Consider the following 22,105-nt stretch of genomic DNA (forward strand, 5'->3'; position numbering starts at 1 on the left):
GCTTCTAAAACACAACGACCCTATGTGCATTCTTGTGCTCTATCATAATCCGCATACATCGCTGAAGCTACAATGCAACAACGGTGGTGTATAAGGATGGAAAAACGGTTAAATGCACTTCTCTGAAAAACGAGACGGTAAACTCGTCGATTAATGGTCGGTAGCGGTACGCATGGTGATTTCCTGGGAAATAGAAATGAGGTATAGTTTCTTGATGTTTATGTATCCTCATCATTCTTTTTTTGCAGGCAATGAGTACATCGCAGAGAATCTGGGTCCGCTATCGCTCATACGAGCGGTACACTCAAAGACGCAAACACGAATGTATATACTCCGAAATACGACCACTCCGAGGGAATGACTACAGATTTGACCAACATTACGAGGTTGCCAGTTCTTGGTGAGTTGACTTATAGATCAAAGAATGCGCTGTCTGCGTGGGAAAACGCCAAAATCTTTTTGTATTTGTATGGTGATAAATTGAGGACTAATTTCCCTGCTATGTGCGATATAATTAGCAAGCAAACATTATTGTTTGCCTTTCCTGTTGTTTAGGGAAACGCAGTGAATGGCATCAGGGAAATTCAGGCGATGTAATAGCGATGCCTTTATATACTCGGCAGTAGTAGCTGCAGCTCACTATAGTGTCAAGCTGCGCTAACAATCGCAATCTCTATCTGCAGCCGAGGATAGACGAGGCAACCTAAAATTTCTACATGCGACATCAGCAGTGGTTGCTCCATTAGGGCAGATTCGAACGCTGGTCGCACGCAGGAGTGACCACTCGGACAACGCGCGCGTTCTTGTTTGAGCGCTTGGTACTGGTGTTTGGGGTTCCATGATGGCGAACGTGCCCCCGTCAGCCTGCAAGCGCAGTAAGCAGTATTGTTCTGTCTTTCATTGCCGTAACAAGCTTGATAACACGAAAAAAAAAAACATACCTGTGGGGGATATTCTGCACATTTCGGGAAAATCCTTATGTGAGGCAAAAGCCGAACTGTATGACGAGCCGAATTTCGTATTTTTATTTTTGCATGCCTTATTTTCATCCGTGTTGTGCTGTAAATCAAGTTTCCCTTGAAGAGCGATAAAGTTATGTAATACTCGAACGGACGGTGTCATCCAGTCAGAAGCTGAAGATGCAACCTTTGAAGATGAAGCGCGTTACCGTTCGGCTGATGTATCTGAAACTTTCTCATGGTTCCGTGCAGAATGAAGTCGATTTGAAACGTTGTAATTCGGACAGTGTATATTGTAAGCAACAAGAAATATGAGTATTTTACTTGACCTGTATCCGCGATTTCCCTTCAGCCTCCGAGGGCCAATTTGCATACTCTGCTGGCTAGGCTACTGCCTTCAACTTGCGCTCCTTAGGAAACACTGCTACTCCACAATTGCATGATTCTAGTAACCGCTCGGCAACTGTGTGGCCCCTCAGTTTCTCGAATGATTCTCTGTAGCAGCGCTCTTCAACCAATTTTCAGAGTTGTTCTACATTTGACTAGTGAACTGCTAGCCCGTCTCATTCTCTTGTGGCTTAGAACTACGGACTTTCTTCCCAAAATCATACCTGCCATGTCTTCCGGAGTACCCGGGAGACTCCAGGATTGGATTTGGACCATTTCTTCCGGTTGTACGGTTGACAGGAAAATCTCCCGGAAATTGCTGTCGTGTGCTGTTCCCGCGTCCTGCGCTTTGTCAGGCCATACTGGCAAAAAAAAAAAAATCTCCAACCCAAACTAATCCAGTTAGAAGTTCATCGCGCAAAACATTGTTAAGAAAGTAGTCGGGAAACCCTACACATGCGCTATTTCGTTAAGCGCAGAGCCGCTCCTTACGCTCACGGGGCTGTTTGGTGCCATAGAGTGGCCCTAGCCTCATTAGGCTAGAGGGCGAATGCCGCCTTCCACAACTAGCAACACAAGACTCTCCATCGTTCTCCTCGGCGTCAGCCGCTCTGGCATTGCGTAGGGACACGGTGTAAGAAGAACAGGTGTTCCGACGGAAGCGCGCGGCGTGTCTCACTAATGTTCGGATGCCGCTAGGTGGCGCACACGACTAGGAGGCTGCAGGGGCGCCGGGAGCATGGGCGCCGGGGGCAGACATACCCTGAGCGCGCGCGTTTCGGCCGTTTCAGCCTGCGTTTGTCAGAGCCCCTGTTAGTGCTAACGCTCTCATATTAAGGTTATCATCTTAATTTCTCGAAAGCTTAAAGAGTTATTTGAGGGTGTCGCTAGGCTTGCTGCATTTTAAAATCAAAAGCTATATTTCGCTCAAAACGGCGCTAACAGTCCGCATTTTTGCTGGAGCAGCTGACAATTCATTTTGCAAGTTACGTTTAGATGACGAGTTGCAATCTGTCGTCACTATACGCTGCGTCCCCGTTTTCATTTCTCATGCGAAACAGTGCGTAGGGGAGTACCGCGTGCAATGTCCTCTTGAGTGTCTATAAGCGCTTTCGCGTAATGCGGTCAACTGTGCTATCATTGTTCTGTAGACTCAAATGAAAATTTAGTTTGCGCGTTTCACATACAGGCTCCGTGCATAGTAGTGGGTCCATAAAGCACCAATATAAAGGCTGTTTTTTTCTTATGAACCTGGCGGCACCTTCCATGCGTATATATCGTCCAATGGAATCAGTATGTGCATGCTCCTTAATAAAATAATAATGATAGAAGACGCTGATAGTTTTTCTTGCTTTTTGTTCAAAATTACGAGGCAACAGAATAACAAATCAAAACAACTTGCAAACCAACAGAACGGAAGTCCAACGATGTAGAATATACATGCCATTTGACGTTATTCCTGGCTATACAGGGATTTTCAAAGAGCGTGTTGAAGTTGATGCTGTCGGTGTTACCGCCATGCGATGCTGCACTGAAGTCCTGAATTTTGTGAGGTCTTGTAGACTGCGGAGCTGCTATGGCTAACGTTTTCTTGTCCATACGAGAAGTCTATTGAGCTCTTGTTGCATCGCATATACTTTTGCCGGCGGTTCTTGTAGTTCACTCCCTTCAGACTTTGATTTGCGCTTGCCATCAGCTGGAGTCTGTTCTGTGTTGGTTGCTCTATTCTGGTTCTAGCCGTCGTCTATTGGCACGTCAGTTGTTAGCTCCAGTAACTCGTGATTCACTACATTTTGCTTTCTGTTTCTTCCTTTTCGCTTATGCTTTCTGCCTATTGTCCTTTCTTTCGGCAGCGCTTGGCAAGCGTCTTTTGTCACGGAACACAGTTCTTTGAAAGTGGAGTGTGAAGTAGCCGGTAAATGAGTCGGCACAGCATCTCTACCTAGAGAAGATCTTCGGTTTGAGCTCGCTAAAACAACTCCGTTGTGCACTGCCGTCCATGTTTTTGACATGCACATTGGGTCGAAGTGCTTCTCGCACACGTAGACGCCTGGTCGTACGACTCGGTCTTCACGTTGTATAGCATCCCGCCATGCTTGCAGTCAACTCGCCTCTTTAGCGACACTGAACATGCATACTTTGTCTTTGTACAAGTCAAATCCACTCTTGCAGTTTGGAAAGAAACACTCCTTGCCCATAGTCCGGCTCGATCCGTCTCCGCCAGGCATCGTCGCCGCTCAAACGGCAAATCTCTCTTTTTTCCTTTCTTGCGATTCACCATATTCGTCCTTTTCCAGTATTGATACCACGGGAACACTTTATGAAGCACTTACCAAGGACAAGGATGACTAATTGCTCAACGGTAAAGCAAACATTGCAAAATAAAAAAATATAACTTATCGTCTGCCCGCACCGCTTTTCTGCGACTGCTTCCAGGCATTGTCCAACGCCGTCTGCTAGATCGAGCGACGCGACCGCAATGTCGGAGACATTATCGTCTGTTTCGGCGACTGAGGGATTTCAATTAGTATAGTGGCAGACAGAAACAGTAAAAAAATTGTATTGTTTTCAACGCGCTTTACGTACAGTTACAATTACATGTTCGAATTTCCAGTTTTTTTCAGCCTCCTAACGTGTGCTGCCGTGCAGCGTTGCAGACGTGAAACACCACCATTAGTTAGACGCGTTTCCCACCAGCGGCCTCCGTGTCGTCGGATCACCTGTTCTTCTTACAACGTGCGTAGGCCCACGGTCAGTCATGGCTTTAAAAGCGAGGAACGCTAGCTCCAAAAGTATCAAGTATTTTTTAATGTAGTGCTCAGCCGAAGTGACGCTGGGTATTTTGTCCATACCACAGAGCAATGCAGAGTGCGAGCGCAATTTAACATCGAGAAAGATGCGAGCTCGGACGCAGTGCCGCTCGTCCATGTATCGCTCGTTCAAGACGCTGGAAAAGACGCTCGTTCAAGACGCTAGAAAACGTGAGCCTCGCAAAATGTGAAAGAAATGAAATTTCTTAGAACCAAACATTATCTGAAGGATTTTTGAACATCCACCGTGGTTGCTTAGTGGCTTTGGATTGCGCGGTTAAGCAAGAGTTCGCGGGATCAAATGTAGGCTGCGGCGGCCGCATTTCGTTGGCGGCGAATTGCAAAAACGGCCATGTGCCGTCCATTGAGTGCACGTTAAAGAACCCAGGTGGTCCTAATTAATACGGAGTCCCCCGCTACGGCGTGCCTCATAATCAGGCGGTGGTTGTGGGCCGTAAGACCCGAGAATTTAATGAAATTTTAAAGAATTTTTGAAGGCAAAGTTAGCAACAACGAAATGCTTGCAAAAGTGAGTTCTTGATGTTCATGTGGTCATTTGTATATCGGTAAATAAAATTATAATGAAGTTCTCCTGGCAGTACCTGAAAATATCGACGTTGGCGGAGGGGGGGGGGGGGTTGTGTAACCGACTGACCCCCTTCCCCTCCCGCTGGTAGGAAGATCTCCCGGATTTAGTTTCTCCGAACATGGCAGGTATGCCAAAACCATTCATCGGTTAGCACCAAGGGTTGTAGAAGCGCCATCATCACATTCTTTTAATGAAGCGAGTAGGCAGCTCACATCCGGCTCCACGCGACCAGTGATTCTTCCGCGAAACAAATGCTCAATCCCGTTGTCTAACCAATTTTCTGCGACGTCTGGGGCCGTATTCTGAAATGTTCCACTTCGACGATAGTTCGCCTTTCGCCTTCAGGCGCGTGCTTATTCGCTGGCTGAGCAAAATTGAATGACATTGGCGTCAACGAGCCAATCAGCTCATCCAATGTGACTGAAACAGCCAATCAGCGCGCGCATGAAGGCAAAAAGCGAACTATCGCCGAAGTGGAACGTGTCAGAATACGGCCCCTGTTTAATCTCAGTAGGCTGAAATCTCTGTAGCATGGGTCAAGGTCAGCCCGCCTTTCGTTTAACGGGGCGAGCAACTTTTGTGGACACATTTTCATCAGCCTCTGGCGTACTGCATATGATTTGCTACTACCCGCATCATGGCCATTCGTACTTTTGCGTAACTGCGCCTTCCGCTCAATTAGCACTTTTTCCTTCACCAAGTTCCTATAAGCACGCTAATTATCCCCGGCTTTGGCTTTTTCTCATTTTCCTTTGGTATGCCTCGCGCAGCTGCCCGTTGTCCCCACAATTGCTTCTCTTCCTAATATAATAGTGTCAATATATCTTCTGTCAAAATGCGCTGGGCGCTCGCAGAAGCCATCAGACGTTTGATGTTCATTCTGTTAGTTAAGATCCTGAAAGGCACGCGATAAAATTGTGGAGAGAAGCTAGCCTGCTCACCAACTCATTGTCATATATAGGGGCCCTGTAAAACCATTCCAATCTGTTTGTATTCCAATCACCTGACGTCAAATTTACGTAACCGCCGACGCAAGCATCGCGCGGTGACCCGCAGCGTTGTTTGAACCACCCAATCAAATGCTCTCCTTGTTTCTAGCCGGCTACTTTCCTTTGGTTTCAAATCGAATATCATTACCTAAGTTGACAGGTTTTTCTTATCTGGTTCATTCCACGCCAACTATCCAAACCGTGGCGCTAAACAAGAATCAATTCTCTCAAACCCCGCAGGGGCGTCTGCGTCAGCAGGCGTTTGGTGAGTTGCGCCACCACGTACCCGAGCACATGAGGGCTGGACCCTCCCGCGTGTAGCCGTGCGTGGCTTAGCCGTGTCTGGGGAAAGGGGGATCCTGGAGGTTGAGCTGATGCCGGGTGTTCGGACCTTTAAGGCCCCCCGGCGGAGGCAACACACCTCTTCGGCCTCTGCTTCACATAGACGGCACCCCTGGGCTGACCCACCCAGGGGAAATCGGCAGTTGCCTTTTCCTGTCCTCCTCTTTAATCTTCGTCTTTCTCTCTCACTTTCAATCTATCCTGTCTTCTTTTCACTTCCTTTTACTTCTGTTTTCCCAGGCAGCTAGGGTTAACCGTGTGTGGGTAGCCAACCTTGGATATTCCATATTTGGTTATAGTAGTGGCGTACAGCTGGCGTTTGCAGGACCAATCTTTCCCAGGTAATGCAGCGTCCCCTCGTTGGGCTCCATGGTGGGTGGCTGGCGCCGCTGCCGAACATTCACCTATACGTATGGCAAGTTCTTTCCCCCCACTCCCTGATCGCCGTCTGAAAAGAGGGCGCACCGAAGATGTGTTCCAGTTTTTTGGACGCCAAACACAGAATTTCCCCCGATTTCATGTAATCCACTCTGAAAAGTCAGACACATCAGTACGTACAATTTCACCTTTCCTTGTCTCTAAGTCTTTGACTGATATTTTTGGAACAGGCTACAAAGCATCCAGGATGGCAAGCGGGGATCTCCTCTTGGAACTCCGTGATATCAAACAATACGAGAAACTGCCCAATCTAGTGTCATTTGGAGATGCCCAATTAACAGTAACCCCACACCGTACTATGAATACCACCCGTGGCGTTGTCTCAGATGATGACCTGTTGCAGCTGAGTGAGGCTGAACTCCTTGAGGGTTTCAGTGATCAGAATGTCATCAATGTTAAACGGATTAAAATGAGGCGAGATGGCAAAGAACTCCTGACCAAACACCTAATACTTACTTTCAACTCAAGTGTCCTGCCCGAGTCCATCGAGGCCGGGTACATCAAGCTTCGTGTTAGGCCATACGTGCCAAATCCTCTTCGATGTTTCAAATGCCAGCGGTTCGGCCATAGTTCCCAGAACTGCCGAGGCCGCCAAACTTGTGCGAAATGCAGTGGTCATGAACACTCCTCTGAGTCTTGTGAAAGTTCTCTACATTGTGTTAACTGTGATGGGGAGCACGCCGCATACTCGCGGTCGTGCCCATCCTGGAAAAAAGAAAAAGAAATAGTGACAATTAAGGTAAAGGAAAACATAACTTTCAAGGAGGCACGTAGGCGGGTATCGTACCTGCCGAAAACCAGCTTTGCCGAAGTGGCGCGTCAGGGGGCAGCGCCACAACGGCCCCCGGCGGCTGTCTGGCACACGCGTAGTGAGCCGGCGGTGACGCCATCCGCCCCTTCGGCGGCTGCAGCTAGCGCTGCTCCGCCATCTCAGCACAAGGGGCCATCGACCTCCGGGCTGGTGGCCTCCAAGGTCTCGTCCCTCGAGACGAGGCCTTCACGTCAAACTAACCGCTCGCAAGAGCGCGTGTCCAGCGCCTCGCAAGAGGACATGGACACAACACCGAGTGTCAGGGCGCAACCAGCGCCTAAGGAGCGGCGCGATTCAATCGACCGCTCCAAAAAAGAAAAATCTCGTGTCACGGCGCCTGGAAAAGGCCCGTGAGCTAACACTGCATTCTTGAACACACAGCATAAAACACTATACAAATGGATACACAAATCCTACAATGGAATGTGAGAGGACTTCTCCACAATCTCGACGATATCACAGAACTCCTCCATAAATATAAGCCAAAAGTGCTGTGTGTTCAGGAAACGCATTTGAAACCCCAACAAAGAAACTTCCTCAGGCAATATGCTATCTTCCGGAGGGACCGTGACGACGCTGTTACCCCGTCCGGTGGAGTAGCAGTAATTGTAGATAAGTCTGTTCCTTGCCAGAACCTTTCTCTTCAGACGCCCCTTGAGGCGGTGTCTGTGCGAGCAATTCTCTTTAACAAATTAATAACAATCTGTTGCATTTACATACCGCCTCATTACCAACTTAGCAAAACCGATTTCTACAAGCTGATTGACCAGCTCCCGGAGCCCTATATTATAACTGGTGATTTTAACGCTCACAGCACTTTATGGGGAGACTCCCGGTGTGATGCCAGGGGTCGACTTATAGAAAACTTTTTGGTAACATCTGGTGTGTGCCTCTTTAATAAAAAAGAGCCCACCTATTACAATATCCATAACAATTCATATTCGTCTATAGATTTAGCGATCGGCACTGCGAGCCTCCTTCCTTACATAGACTGGAATGTTGTCAAGAACCCATTTGGGAGCGACCACTTTCCTGTAATGCTTAACTTGCTACAGGAACATGACAGTCCACCCCACGCCCCCCGTTGGAAAATACCGTCGGCTGATTGGAAAAGTTTCAAAGAGTCAACATGCTTATCACAAGATTTTATGAACAATTTTAGTATTGAAGACGCTGTAGCGTATTTTACCGGTTTTATAATTGACGCAGCCGAAAAATTCATTCCACAAACAAAAGGTCTCTCATGTAAAAGACGGGTCCCCTGGTGGAATGAGGAGTGCAGACTGGCACGAAAGAAACAGAACAAAGCATGGGGTGTACTGCGTCGCTTCCCGACTGCGGAAAATCTCATAGAATTTAAACTAGTAAAATCACAGGGCAGACGGACGCGGCGACAGGCAAGGAGGGCTAGCTGGGAGAGGTTCCTGTCTGGCATAACATCTTACACACAAGAGTCTAAAGTATGGAATGGCCTTAGAAGGCTCAAGGGGCAGGAAACCCATCCATTACCGCTTGTCAATGAACAAGGGAACGGCTTGGAGGACCAGGCGAACGCTCTCGGTGAACACTTTGAGCGTGTGTCTAGCCCGACCCAGTACTCCGAATCATTTCTTAAACACAAACAGATAGCTGAACGCAAGCCACTCGACCGTAAGTGCACACAGAACAACGCTTATAACCTTCCTTTTACTATCGCTGAGTTAAGAGCTTCTTTGAACGTGTGTAAAAGCTCTGCCCCAGGGACTGACAGAATCATGTATGACATGATTAAAAACCTCCACACAGACACATTAAGGACGCTTCTAGTACTTTTTAATAAAATTTTTATTGCCGGGTACCTTCCAGCTGCATGGAAAGAAGCTATTGTTGTTCCAGTTCTAAAGCAGGGTAAAGATCCCTCCTCTGTAACAAGCTACCGTCCAATAGCGCTTACGAGTTGCCTTTGTAAGCTCTTCGAAAAAATGGTTAATCGCCGTCTTCTGCATTTTCTGGAATCGAACAAACTACTTGATGCGTGCCAGTGTGGCTTTAGGGAAGGCCGGTCGACGACTGACCATCTCGTACGCATTGAGGGCATTATTCGAGATGCCTTCATTCATAAACAATTCTTTCTATCGGTATTCCTCGACATGGAAAAAGCATACGACACTACCTGGCGTTACGGAATATTAAGAGACCTTTCCGAAATGGGAATCCGTGGAAACATGTTTAGCTTAATTGAAAGCTACCTTTCTAACCGGACATTCCGTGTTAGAATTGGAAACACTTTGTCTAGGCAATTTGTGCAGGAAACTGGAGTGCCTCAGGGTGGCGTCCTTAGTTGCACCCTTTTTATTGTTAAAATGAATTCATTGCGCTCCTGTATACCGCGAAGTCTATTTTATTGTGCATATGTTGATGACGTCCAGATAGGATTCAAGTCATGTAACCTGTCCATCTGTGAGCGACAAGTTCAGCTAGGCCTGAACAAACTGTCTAAGTGGGCTAATGAGAATGGATTTAAGTTCAATCCCCAAAAGAGCTCCTGTGTCCTGTTTACAAGGAAAAGATGCTTGGTCCCAGAGCCAATTATTGAACTCCATGGAGAACGCGTTCCTGTGAATGCAGAACACAAATTCTTAGGTATCATACTAGACTCAAAGCTCACCTTCATTTCTCACATAAAGTACATTAAAAGTAAATGCCTAAGAACACTAAATATCCTTAAAATCCTGTCGCACACAACGTGGGGTAGTGACAGGAAGTGCCTCATGACTCTGCACAAAAGCCTTATATGCTCGCGTTTAGACTACGGTGCTGTAGTCTACCAATCTGCTTCACCCAGCGCCCTGAAGATGCTAGATCCTGTGCACCATTTAGGTATCCGCCTCGCGACCGGTGCCTTCAGAACAAGTCCCATACAGAGTCTCTATGTAGAATCAAATGTGTGGTCTCTTGATCTGCAGAGGACATACTCCAGTTTTTTATACTTTCTGAAAGTAATCTCGAACTGTGAACATCCATGCTATTCCACGATAAACGATACAACATCTAGTACACTTTTTCGGAACCGACCTTCGGTGAGACAGCCCTTTTCACTGCGTGTAAGGAAATTGAGCGAGGACATGGGTATTCCGCTCCCTACACACGAAATAATGGCTTCAGCAACGCCGCTTTCGCCATGGCTGTGGCAGGAGATAGTCTGTGACTTGTCATTTGAAGAGATCACTAAACACGCTTCAGAAGTACACATTCGTATGCACTTCCTTGAGCTCCAGAGCAAGTACTCTTGCCCACAATTCTACACAGATGCATCGAAGACACACTCCGGCGTCTCATATGCAGCTGCTGGTCCATCATTTTCAGAATCCGACGTCCTGCACCGCGAAACCAGCATCTTCACTGCAGAAGCCTATGCAGTGATGGCGGCTGTGAAACATATTAGAAAAGCACGTCTTCCAAAAGCGATTATATTCACAGACTCCCTAAGTGTAGTGAAAGCTTTAAAATCACTACAGAAATGCAAAAATCCTATAATCAATGACCTTTACGCGCTGCTATGCACAACCTATATGTCTAACCAACATGTTGTATTATGCTGGGTGCCTGGGCACAGAGGCATCGAGGGAAATGTGCTAGTAGATGAAATGGCTAAAGCCATGGTAACGAAAGTTAGCAATTTGTCCATAGGAGTCCCAGCCACAGACCTGAAGCCGTTCCTTTGTAAAAAGCTCAGGAGCTATTGGCAACACTTGTGGGATGCCGAATGCTTGAACAAGCTGCACGCAATCAAACCCCAGTTAGGAAATTGGTCACCACTATCAAAGTCACGACGATGTGATGTGCTCTTTTGCCGACTGAGAATAGGGCACACCTATGGTACTCATTCTTATCTTTTAACTGGTGCTGAACCTCCCAGCTGTGGTAGATGTGGCGAGAGGCTGACTGTCCTCCACGTCTTGGTGGAGTGTCGGGAAGCAGAACCTGAACGAAAAAAGCATTTTCCTCAAGCTTACCAGCAGTGTATCCCCCTCCATCCCGCACTGTTCCTTGGCGCTGAACCATTCTTCGGGCCTAAAGCGGTGCTTAATTTTTTAAACGATGTTGTGTTGCACGTTATTAGCCCAAGAGATTTGTAGCACGCCCTCTCTATAGAGGGTGCAGCTGCGATAGTAGTACTGTAAGGCACAGGCCTCTGGGCCCTTGCGCTCAAGGGCTCTGGTGAGGCAGCTGTGCCATTGGGTAGCCACATTTAATTGTATTATTCAGACATAGAACATGTTTTATGATCATAGCCCATATCACTTGTCATTCTCATTATTTTAGTGTCTATATATTTTACGCCATTTACAGCGTATGTTTTAGGCCTCTATACAGCCCATGTGCAATCACCATCTGCCATTTACCACTTCATAGACTACTTCATACTATCTGTCTTGGCGCTCTTTGGCCATCCCTGGCCCTTGCGCCAATAAAATCCATATATCATCATCATCATCATCAATTCTCTCAAAAAATTACAAAAAATACATGTATATACGGATTACTTGCGTGTTTTTTTCCCAAAATGTTTGTGAGCAAAACTTGTTTGGCACGTGAGGGTCATCTGAATTTCAGGAAATAGTGGAAAAGCAGGTGCACAAACAAGTTCGCCAAAATCGACCGTTCGGTGCATTCTCTCGAAATTTTTGTTTTTGCGTTCTCTGAACATTGATCTTTCATTATAAATCAGTTTCAAAGAAGAAGTCTATGTTTTTTACTGCTTAGCACCGAGGTTGAATATGCATATTATATAGTTTTTGGAAATTTCTTAAGAAAAACGGTCAGGGAAGTAAACCTGAAATAACTGCTTTAAACTTTCAGTAAAACGTAATATCTTGTAAAACTTCATTTACGCCTGTGTGCTGCGCACAAGCTCTAATATAAAATCCTGAACATGGAAAAGCGCTTTTTACAGCGAAGCTGTATTCTTCTAGCAGCCAAGAAAGTTTTCCTGTCAGCGTAAGCAAAAAACGTCACGGTAAGCCAGCGGCTCATGCTCACGCTCGCCGTAGTCGTTTTCCACAGCTGGCTGCGTTGCCGCTCGTCATTCCAGCGTGGAATTTTACTTGTCTTCTGTCGTCGTAATGGGGAGGGCGCGTTTAAGGGGTTATGAGCGATTGCTTAAGGCAGTATGAGCCCATTATCGGTACATCACTGCATGCTTCGCACCTCTCCAGGTTTCACGTTAGTGGAGCTGCATTTCGCCTAATGGGTATTTGACACTTACGCATAAAATTTATTTCATCGCTCAAACCGAGCCTACGACTTTACTCGTGCTAACTGAAATAACTAATAAAAACTAAAACAGTAAAAAAGGTGTCCATAACGGCCAAATTGCTGAGGGAGTTACAGAAAAAAATGGTGGTTGCACAGCATACAGCTCAGCAGCCGTTTTCAAAAGAAAAACCACACAACTCGCATCCAGACCACATAATGGATGGTAAGGCGCGTCTGAACAATGGGAACACCCTCCGACGCGTTCCGGTAAAGATTAGGTTTGCAGCTGCTTCGAAAGGGTTGACGTCATTCAAAACCCTGGTGTGAAGTGCAAACTGTATAAGGTATGCTAATGACGTCTGCGAAAAATGCGAAGCGCGTTCCTTCTCCCGCGCCTGTGTCCCGATAAAGATTACGGTATCTTAAGCTAGTCCGAGTGAAAAACTACCCAACAGCATAGAAAACATGTAGTGACGTCACCACGGTCTAGTAACTCACTCAGCTCATTCCAGGCTACCAAGGGTAGACCAAGGAAAGTAAATACGCCAGAAAAACAGCGTGAATATAATGTCGTTGTGAAGTAATAAAGGGTGTGGTTAAGTACATTTCACTTGTATCTGGTTTCACTCTTTGTAGAGCCACGTGTGTTAATTCAAGTGAATTCGCAATGAGTAATAGTTGTGAGTGTCCTTTACTGCTTCGCTGTACAACCACCTTCAAAGCGTGGCTTGGAACCACAGTTTTCTTAGCCTACTTACGTTTAGACCTTGTAAACCCGCTATGGTGGTCCATGAAAAATAAGCAGAAATGCGGATATAATTGAGAAGGATAACTTTGGCCACAGAAATTTAATCAAAGTAATGAGCGTTTCCATCGAGAAAATTTTTTTTGAATCTAATTCCCACCATTGCAATATTTAGGTTAGTGTTTCGACTTCATGTGATAGCATGTTTCATGTGGTTCTGGAGTGCAGCGCATTTATCACTTCTATGGATAACACTGCATAAGACGCAGTCATCGGGAACAACCGTACTCGTGACGAGATTCCGGCACTTATGTCATTCATGAAACTCAAAAACAACTAGGCCCAAGACGGTACGTTGGGGCACGCCAGATGACACAGCCATTTTCTTAACTCGGCTACACCAATCACAACTCTTTGCCGTCTCTTGTTCAGATATTCTTTATCCAATCAATCACAGTGTGGTCTATATTGAACCACGACAGCTTTTCAGCTAGCGCAGAATGAGGTACCACAAGAAATGCCTTTTTGGAAGCGAAATATATACAGTCAACAAAGTATCCAATGTCGAGCGCCCCAACTACGTCACGTATACGTAGGATCCCAGTTGTAGGATGCCGACGCCGTGTTGCCTTGGACTTAGTAATGAGAAGCTATTAAAATGATGCATAATGTTACTGAAAAGAACATGGTCGAAAACCTTGCAAGCCACACTGTTCAGTGAAATTGGACGATAATTATAAGCAAGACCACAGGGTCCAGATTTGAGCACTGGTGTGACGTTGGCCATTTTCCAGTCATCTTGTAAAGCGCTTTTTGGCAAAGATTTACTGAAATTAAGGGTAAGATACCTTGACACTGCACGCGCACAAGACGACATAGTGTGCATGACAAGCCATCGGGACCGGTTAGTTTAGATGAATGAAGTTGTTCTAACAAAATCTGTATGCCTCATTGATGGACTAAGATAGCATCCATGAAACCACCTTTAAATCTAGCCGTTTGCCTATATGATCTCGATCTTAACTTCACTATTTGAAACCTACCTCAGTAGATCGTATTACATGTGCTTGCAATTACTCTGGTATGCTTTTCTCTTCCATGCTTCCATGCTTCTTCCATCTCTTCCATGCTTTCTTTGCTTCAATACTGTAATAACCTCTCGCCAATCTGAACAGCTGAACCGTTATTGCTTGCCCCTTCTTTGGATCCCAACCCTTCTGAAAAGCGCACAAATCTCGGAATTTCATTATGATGTGTCGAGTCATTTCCGTGCTTCTTTCTATAGCCCACACATGCCTCATAATGCGGCACGTATTTGTTACGGTATGTTTTTTTTCCTTAGGCAGCCAGCTCCGGCTTCAAATAGCAAGGCACTGCCATTCGTGTTATAATAGAGACTTTCCTTCATGATTTCTTTGATGCTGTGTTTGCAAATCTCCATGGTCTGTTTGGTTTTCATCATTTGCATCCAATTTTTTATTTCTTTTTCTCCCTTTCCTTTTTATTACTTTTGCTTGTCTATTCTCACTACCACCGACCGTGTACTTGGTTGCAAAGTTTCTTGTCCTCTACCTCAATTCTGGTTCATGCTTTTGAGATAGATTTCTGGCCATTCGTTTCATCTATGTTTTTTTATCTTGCTCCAAGCTACCTCTACCCTTCTGCGACTTCGAAAAAAAAAACTCATGTTACCTATCACTGACTAATTTTGGTTTTACCGTGGTCCCCCAAAGCCAGTCGGCCCATCGCTCTCTGGTTAATCTCCAACCATGACATTTCTGATTGACAGCACGGAATTGCATTGGCGAACATTAGCGATTGCACCTGTACTACATCCTCGATTCTTTGCACCACCTTTTATTTATCTTAGCCCCAAAGTGCTCTATGTTTCATCATTGCTTCATTCCACTTTGTATTCACGTTTAGGTTATATTGATGGACGCTTGAGTGTGTTTTCTTCGTTTATGCATACACCCAGATGTTTGTAGCGCATGACTTTGGGTATGTGAACTTCCTGTTTATTTGACTCCACGTTATTACTCGTACCTTCTTTAAAGATAACAATTCGTGATTTTTCTTGCCAAACTTAATCACTGGACTCGTCGCTGCATTGTCACTTATATTGGCGAGTCTCTGTAAATCCCTTGAATTGCTCGCTATATTAGCACTATATCGTTTGCATACGTTAGCCCAGTGAGCTTCTCTTGCACCTTTTGTCCATTACGGTTTTAACATGCATACATTGCATGTCCACTACGAATTTATTCGACACGCCGCGCAATCCAGCGGCGCCACCTGAAAGTCCGTGTGTGGCGCGTGTGTGTTTCGCTATGTATGACGCCCAGTACGGAGAAATTTTGAGGAATGTCTTAGTTGATGATTTATTAGCATTTCCCTTGAAACGGGGCGAGGCTTGAGTTACTCAGGTATGCTATACATGCTTTTTGTTCTAGAATTTTTGCATACATCTATTTATTCTTCTTAATCAGCCTCAAAACTGTTCTATCTACCTTGAACCGCTACGTATGCCTTTATGGGATCCGGTCGTACCAATCTCTTGCCTGCTTTTTTCCTGCCAATACTTTAAACGTATCTTGCTTATCTCGCCTTATGAACGGTTAATGCTTCTGTCCACTTTAAGTTCAAGCGATTCTGGAGGGTGTACGTCACCTACGGGTTTCACTGGGTGAATCAAATTGTATTCCATTAGGATGTGCTGAGTGGTCTCCGTATGCTTGCTGCAGCGTGCTCATGCCTCATCTAGTTGCGAATATTTGCTCCGGTATGTTTTCGTCCTTAACCCTTCGTTGGACAGCGGGACATATACGTCCCACTTTTCAGTCCACGTTCTCGGTGCTGTCGCTCCTTAAGAGAGCTCGCTCTACCACATACAAGCCACTAGCTCTATCTATTGAGTATATAACAACATTCTGTATGCACTTTTATAGCGTTTCCGCTAAGTGGAAGCACCCAACAAGACAAGTAGCAGTTTTTGTTTTTTCATGTCCACTTTCCCGTTTTTCTGTGTTTTTGTAAGCTACTTTCAAGCAAGAAAAAATGTCTGGTGAGTAAATCTTGTGTTTCTTGCACTACAGTAACCACTTACAAACTATCCGCTATAATTTGTGATGTTTACCGTGCATAGATAAACGGAACTTTTTTACGAAAACCAGTGTGATTCACCTGTTGCAGATTAGGCTTAGGATATAGCGTGCGGGCTGTTCGGTCCGTACTCATTGCTTGTTTCTTTTGCTCAAGATAAGAAGAAGCCTCTCACTGCTCATGGAGCACTTTAATTATTCTGAAGCTTGCCAGAGAACTCTAACAACAGGGATGATCAGCATCGTTCGGAGAACCTTCCAGCTGTTTCTCCGGAAGCATCGATTCTCCGGAAACACTCACCACCCAAACTTGACAGGCACGCGATAGCGGTGCCGCTGGTGCTTAACTAGCAAAAAAGAAGTCCACACGAAGTACATGTGCAATCTGTGCAACGTTCCGCTGTGTGCAACTTGCTTCACACCATTTCACAAAAAAATGTGAACTGCCTCAAGTGGACCGCGGGACATATGAGTCCCACTTGGTCAAAGCGACCTAACTGGACAGTGGGACATATAGGTCCCACTTTTTTCCGGAATAAAACACTCCTCGGCGTTCGGATTGGTTTTTATGGCATCAAGAAGTGATCAACAGCTCGCTAAAATCTCTTACACAAGATAACAATTGTTACCTCGTTGTGTCCACCAAAGGGTTAAGCAACCAGCTCAAGCCTCAAATAGCAAGACACTTCCCATTTTGTCATTGAATAGCGACACCTAGTGGCACATACCCATTAACCCGAGTTGGCTGAACCAAGTTCATTAAAGAGCGACACAAAGCCAGTGTCACATAAACAGTGACAACATTTGGTCCCATCATTGGATTCAAACCCGGTTCCTTCTGCAGACCAGGACGATGGTCCACCCATTAGATCATGGACTATAATGGTGACACGGGTTAGCGTGAAAGACGTTAGCCGAGGACGGACGGACGGACGGACGGACGGACGGACGGACGGACGGGACGGACGGACAGACAGTGTAAAAGTGGGCGAGTTAATCCTCATAGTAAAAGCTGTGCAAAAATAACGGCAACACAAGACAGAGAAGTGCACAGGACAGACACTGATGATCAGCGTCTGACCTGTGTACTTCTCTGTCTTTTGTTGCGGTTATTTTTGAGCTGCTTTTAACATCAAAACAGACACACATATATACCGCCACCAAGGAAAAGTTACCAAGAAATGCTACGAGCTACAAAATCACACGTAGAGTCAGCTTGGGCCAATAGCTATGTGTTGCTGCTCTCTTGCAAACCGGACATTAGCCACTGAATATATTCCGCAATATACTAATTGGTGCTGGCTTCTGTGTGGCCTAGTAGACACTTGGGTTGCTGAGCATGCGTGACTGGGTATGTTTCCGAACACGCAAATTTGGGCTGTTCGGCGAGATATAAAACGATGCCTCCTAAGCTCATTCTCGCACACGAAAAGGTAGAAGATTGAAAACGACATCACGCTGAAGCGGTACGTCTCCGCTACCTACCAAAACAGACGAGGTACGGGAACAACACATGAAGCCGATGAGAGCTGCCAGCATACGTATCATCATGCTATTTTGATATGCCATGATATCATAAGCCATGGTTTTAGATAGAGTGTGATTTGCTAGGGAAATTAAACGGCGGTGTTGTGATAACACTAAAATATACTTCGTCACCGTATCGTTGACTTTTTGGTGGGCTCCAAATTTGCCACTCAGTGTGTATGCTAATGTGCCCGTGAGGTATCATGATTCACGGACGGCATGGGATCATGTAGCAGGCTACAGAAGAATATAATCGCTAGCTTTAAAAATAACTTTCGATGCTTTCTGCCACAATTCTTCCTCGGTTGTGACGATTGATCGGTATAAATCTAATTGCTTTCAGTTTTTACAAAATATGACCAAAATAATTTTCTCAAACCACTTTCGTACAGTTAGGTGCCCATGCATACGCACGTACATACGAAATTAATAATTTATTTGATCATCTGCGAATTAATTTTAAAGGTTTAAATGCATGCTATAGCGAATTCTGCCCCAAGGAACTGAGGCGGCTAAGGTAAGCATGTCGAATGTAAATGAATTTCGTGTTTTAAGTATCATAAAGAAATCTACCATCACAAATACCTCAAGTTAATAGTGAATATTGATAATTTCTGCTTACAAGCCAATTAGGATGGACAAAAAGTCATTAGAAGCTTTCTCGGAGGCTGCTGACAATAAACAATTGCATTACCATGCCAACAATGGCATAACTCATAGCTCATTTCCTGTGTTCGGCAGCTGTGCAGGTAATTACAATGTCGACTCAAAATGCTTCTAAACTCCTATTTGTTTCTTTTTTGTGCATTTGGCTTTGCTTTATACATTTATATGTTTTATGCTGCACTTGCCTTCTCTGTATCTTGTATTGTTCTAGTGCTTGCAGTTACATTTTTGCATTGTATTCAGGTATTGGGCTTAGTTTTAGGCCCACCAGTAGAATTATTTTTCTTCTGTTCCCGAGACATGACGGCCATATGGTATGACGGTTTCATTATTGTTGACACAAAACTCCATCTTCTATGTCACAACCACCAGCAAGCAGCCTGTTAAGCCTGCCCAGTTAAGCCTGCCCACCTTGAAGGGCGTGGTAACCTTCGTGTGTTTGGTGTACGTTATTCACACTGCATTTCTTACTTCAGGCAAAGCCAGCAACTCTACGCAAGACTGATCGATGTTGGAGGAGGCCAGCCACCTAGAATGCGTATCAGCCGGCAACTAGGTATGACAACGGTCTAATATAGAAATTGTCATAGTGATATACGTGTTCCACTGTCACACGAAAAGAAATCTCAGCTGAGTAAGAAAGTCCCGAGTTGAAATATATAGGTCAAGCTATACAGGATGTCCCAGCTATCACGCAGCATGATTTAAAAAAGAGGAACGGCGTTACGCGAAGCAAACCCAGTGCGCATTGTTTCGAGTACAGTGGAGTAGCCGTCAATAACTTTTTCGTTACTGAGATTTAATTAGCTAATTGCAATTAATTATCTAACTCGAGAAGTACTGTCCTGATTATCGAAATGTCAATGAGAAAATTGTAGAGCAACATGAAAAACTCCCGATACAGCTTTCTGTTGCTCAATACGTGCTACATAAATGTCTTTTTCCGAGTGTGAAAGGAGCCCACGAATACACGCAGAATTGCCGCGTGACCGGCCGTTCGAGGCACTTTGCGTGTATTCGCGGGCTTTATTCATGCTCGGAAAAAAGCCTTTATGTGGCACGTATTAAGCAACAGAAAGCTGCATCGGGAGCTTTTCGTGTTGATCTACAATTTTCTCATTGACACTTTGAAAATTAGGGCAGTACTTCTCGAGTTAGATAATTAATTACAATTAACTACTTAAACCTCAGTAACGAAACAATTTCTGGCGGCTACTCCAGTGTACTGGAAACAATGCACAGTAGGTTTGCTTCGCGTACCGCCGTCCCTCTTTTTTTAAATCACGCTGCGTGATAGCTGGGACACCCTGTATAATATATAGATGCAGCTAAGAGCGAAGCCCTGCACAATGCGGACACATAAAAAAGTGCACATGACAGGCGCCACAATCTCTCTAGAGCTTCACATTTTTGAGCATGAATGTGCCCCATGAAAGAAAAATCGGGCTTCAATTGAAAATTTTACATTTGTCGACACTTTTTTGGACTACTACCAGCCTATGCAACTGACCATTACACTTAAGTTGCTTGTTCCCGCTAGCATACAATCTCAATGTTTTGAAGTATGCACCAAACATGGCCATGCACCTCACAGAAATCGTACTTTCGAAAACTAAATTTATGATCGCAGACGTAAGCGTTCTGTAAGCTTATGGTTAGAAAAGGTCACAGGTCTTGTTACAATGGTGGACTTGTGGCAAGTGCCCCTAAACTAGAGATATTTTGACGTACTGAGATTCTTTTATAACTGCAATTTCTACGCTCTTAATTGCGATAAGCATTGGCTCTTCGCTAGGCCTTTGGACTAATGTGACACTGTTTTGCCACATTATTCCTTGGCCTCTTCAAACGTATGGCAATTCTTCGCCACGACCAGATCTTCAATCAGCCGCCGAAAGAGCTCCGTCCTTCCACATATTCAATGTCCATCTGCTTCTGCTTATAGGTAATTCGCCATAGCGCAGTGATCTGTGAGCCATCTGGTTAGCTCAAATGGTACAATGACATCAGTGTAGAAATTTGGGCTTTTTGGAGTAGCACTACTGTTAAGGCAACAATGACACAACACATTAACGTTCTTGAGAGCTAATGGTTGAACTGAAGTTCCAGACATGGTGCTAGAAGCGCCGCAATGGTAGTGCAATTCCTGAGTGTTCAATTGCACAGAAATTCTCCAAAACCTTGACAGACCTTCTAATGATGTCTATTGTAGTAAATCTGTAAAATTCAATAGACTTTTCTCATATAGTAATCGTGTCTAAACTGCTTAGAGAGGCATTACCATTGTTAAATGTACTGTACAAAAAAAGGCCTTATACGTGAGAGAAAAAAAACTGGGTGTCAATGTACAAAAATATTAAGACGCATGTCTTCTCCCATGCTCGGTACGCTATTGCATCTGTTATATTTTTTTAGGAGGCACGGGCGTTCACTATACTCTCCTTTTCTGGGATTCTACGGAGCACTGCGCTATTTTATCACTGACGTCGAATGGTAAGAAAATCATCAACATATCGCAACTATGACCTCAGCAGGCCAGAGAAAGAAAGAGAGAAAAGAAAGAAAGTGTCGCGTACGTTAACAAGCAAAGCGTCTTCTTGAATCGCACATCCTACGCGGGAGGACAACAGGCCTGTAGAAAGCAAGGAGACAGACGTGAGAGACTTCGTGAATGCGATCCCGCATTTGGGAGAGCGCCAATTAGGCAGCGATAGCATTCAGATCTGCTTCGATTGGGTCTAGTTAGTATGGCATGATTGTACAGTCTATGGTTCCGCTGCAAGCGTGGTACCCAAGACAATACCAGGAAAAGAAGAGGTAAATGCGCAAGATCCGCATCTATCTCTTGTATGTATGCTAGTGTCCCTGTGTGTACCGGCTTTGCTGCGCAACCATATACCCTACATGTGTCAGTAAAGTTCGCACAAGCTGGTCGGCCTCAAAAAGCAAAAAAACTGTCTTAACTGCACCTGTGGTACAAAATTACATTTGAAGCTGACTAACACTGAATCTGACATTGATCAATGATTTATGCAAAAAAAGAAAGGTGTACAAAGGACCAGTCCTCTTTTAATGCCATTTATCCCTTCCAACACTGTGAGGCTGGATGGTCTAAAAACTATATTAATTCTTCTACAGAACTCGTGAAGATTATTGCACAATGCGACGTATATGAAGAAAGAGGTTATTTTGTTACCGCTGTGCCTTCTCTTTACATTTTAGCGTGTGCTAATACTCATCTACGCGCATACTTTTCTCACGCAGTGCCCAAACGCTCACCTCTCGAGTGCGTTTTCATGAAGCTGGTAGAATAGTCTATTTTGTCATTAAACGCCGCAATGAGTAGTCGCAAACTAGCTTCCAAATAAAGCAATCGGACAATTTTCACAATAGATATATTCAAATAGTCGTTTACCATGTAATGGTGCTCTATATGAGCAAATATTGCTATAGAAAACTATTTACATTCCATTAGCGGACACCGCTTACTCGAACCTTCTTTA

At 44.9% G+C, this 22,105-nt stretch overlaps 1 long non-coding RNA gene across 1 annotated transcript; it reads left to right on the top strand.

Annotated features, from left to right (window-relative positions):
* The first annotated feature begins 254 nt into the window (after positions 1-254).
* On the top strand, positions 255-21,250 carry LOC125946947 (uncharacterized). The gene is made up of 3 exons (XR_007468013.1): positions 255-400; positions 19,079-19,158; positions 21,018-21,250. It is a non-coding gene; the product is annotated as an uncharacterized LOC125946947 (long non-coding RNA).
* Positions 21,251-22,105: the final 855 nt, after the last annotated feature.

The sequence above is a fragment of the Dermacentor silvarum genome, chromosome 7 (assembly GCF_013339745.2).
Source record: "Dermacentor silvarum isolate Dsil-2018 chromosome 7, BIME_Dsil_1.4, whole genome shotgun sequence".
In the NCBI taxonomy this organism is placed as follows: domain Eukaryota; kingdom Metazoa; phylum Arthropoda; class Arachnida; order Ixodida; family Ixodidae; genus Dermacentor; species Dermacentor silvarum.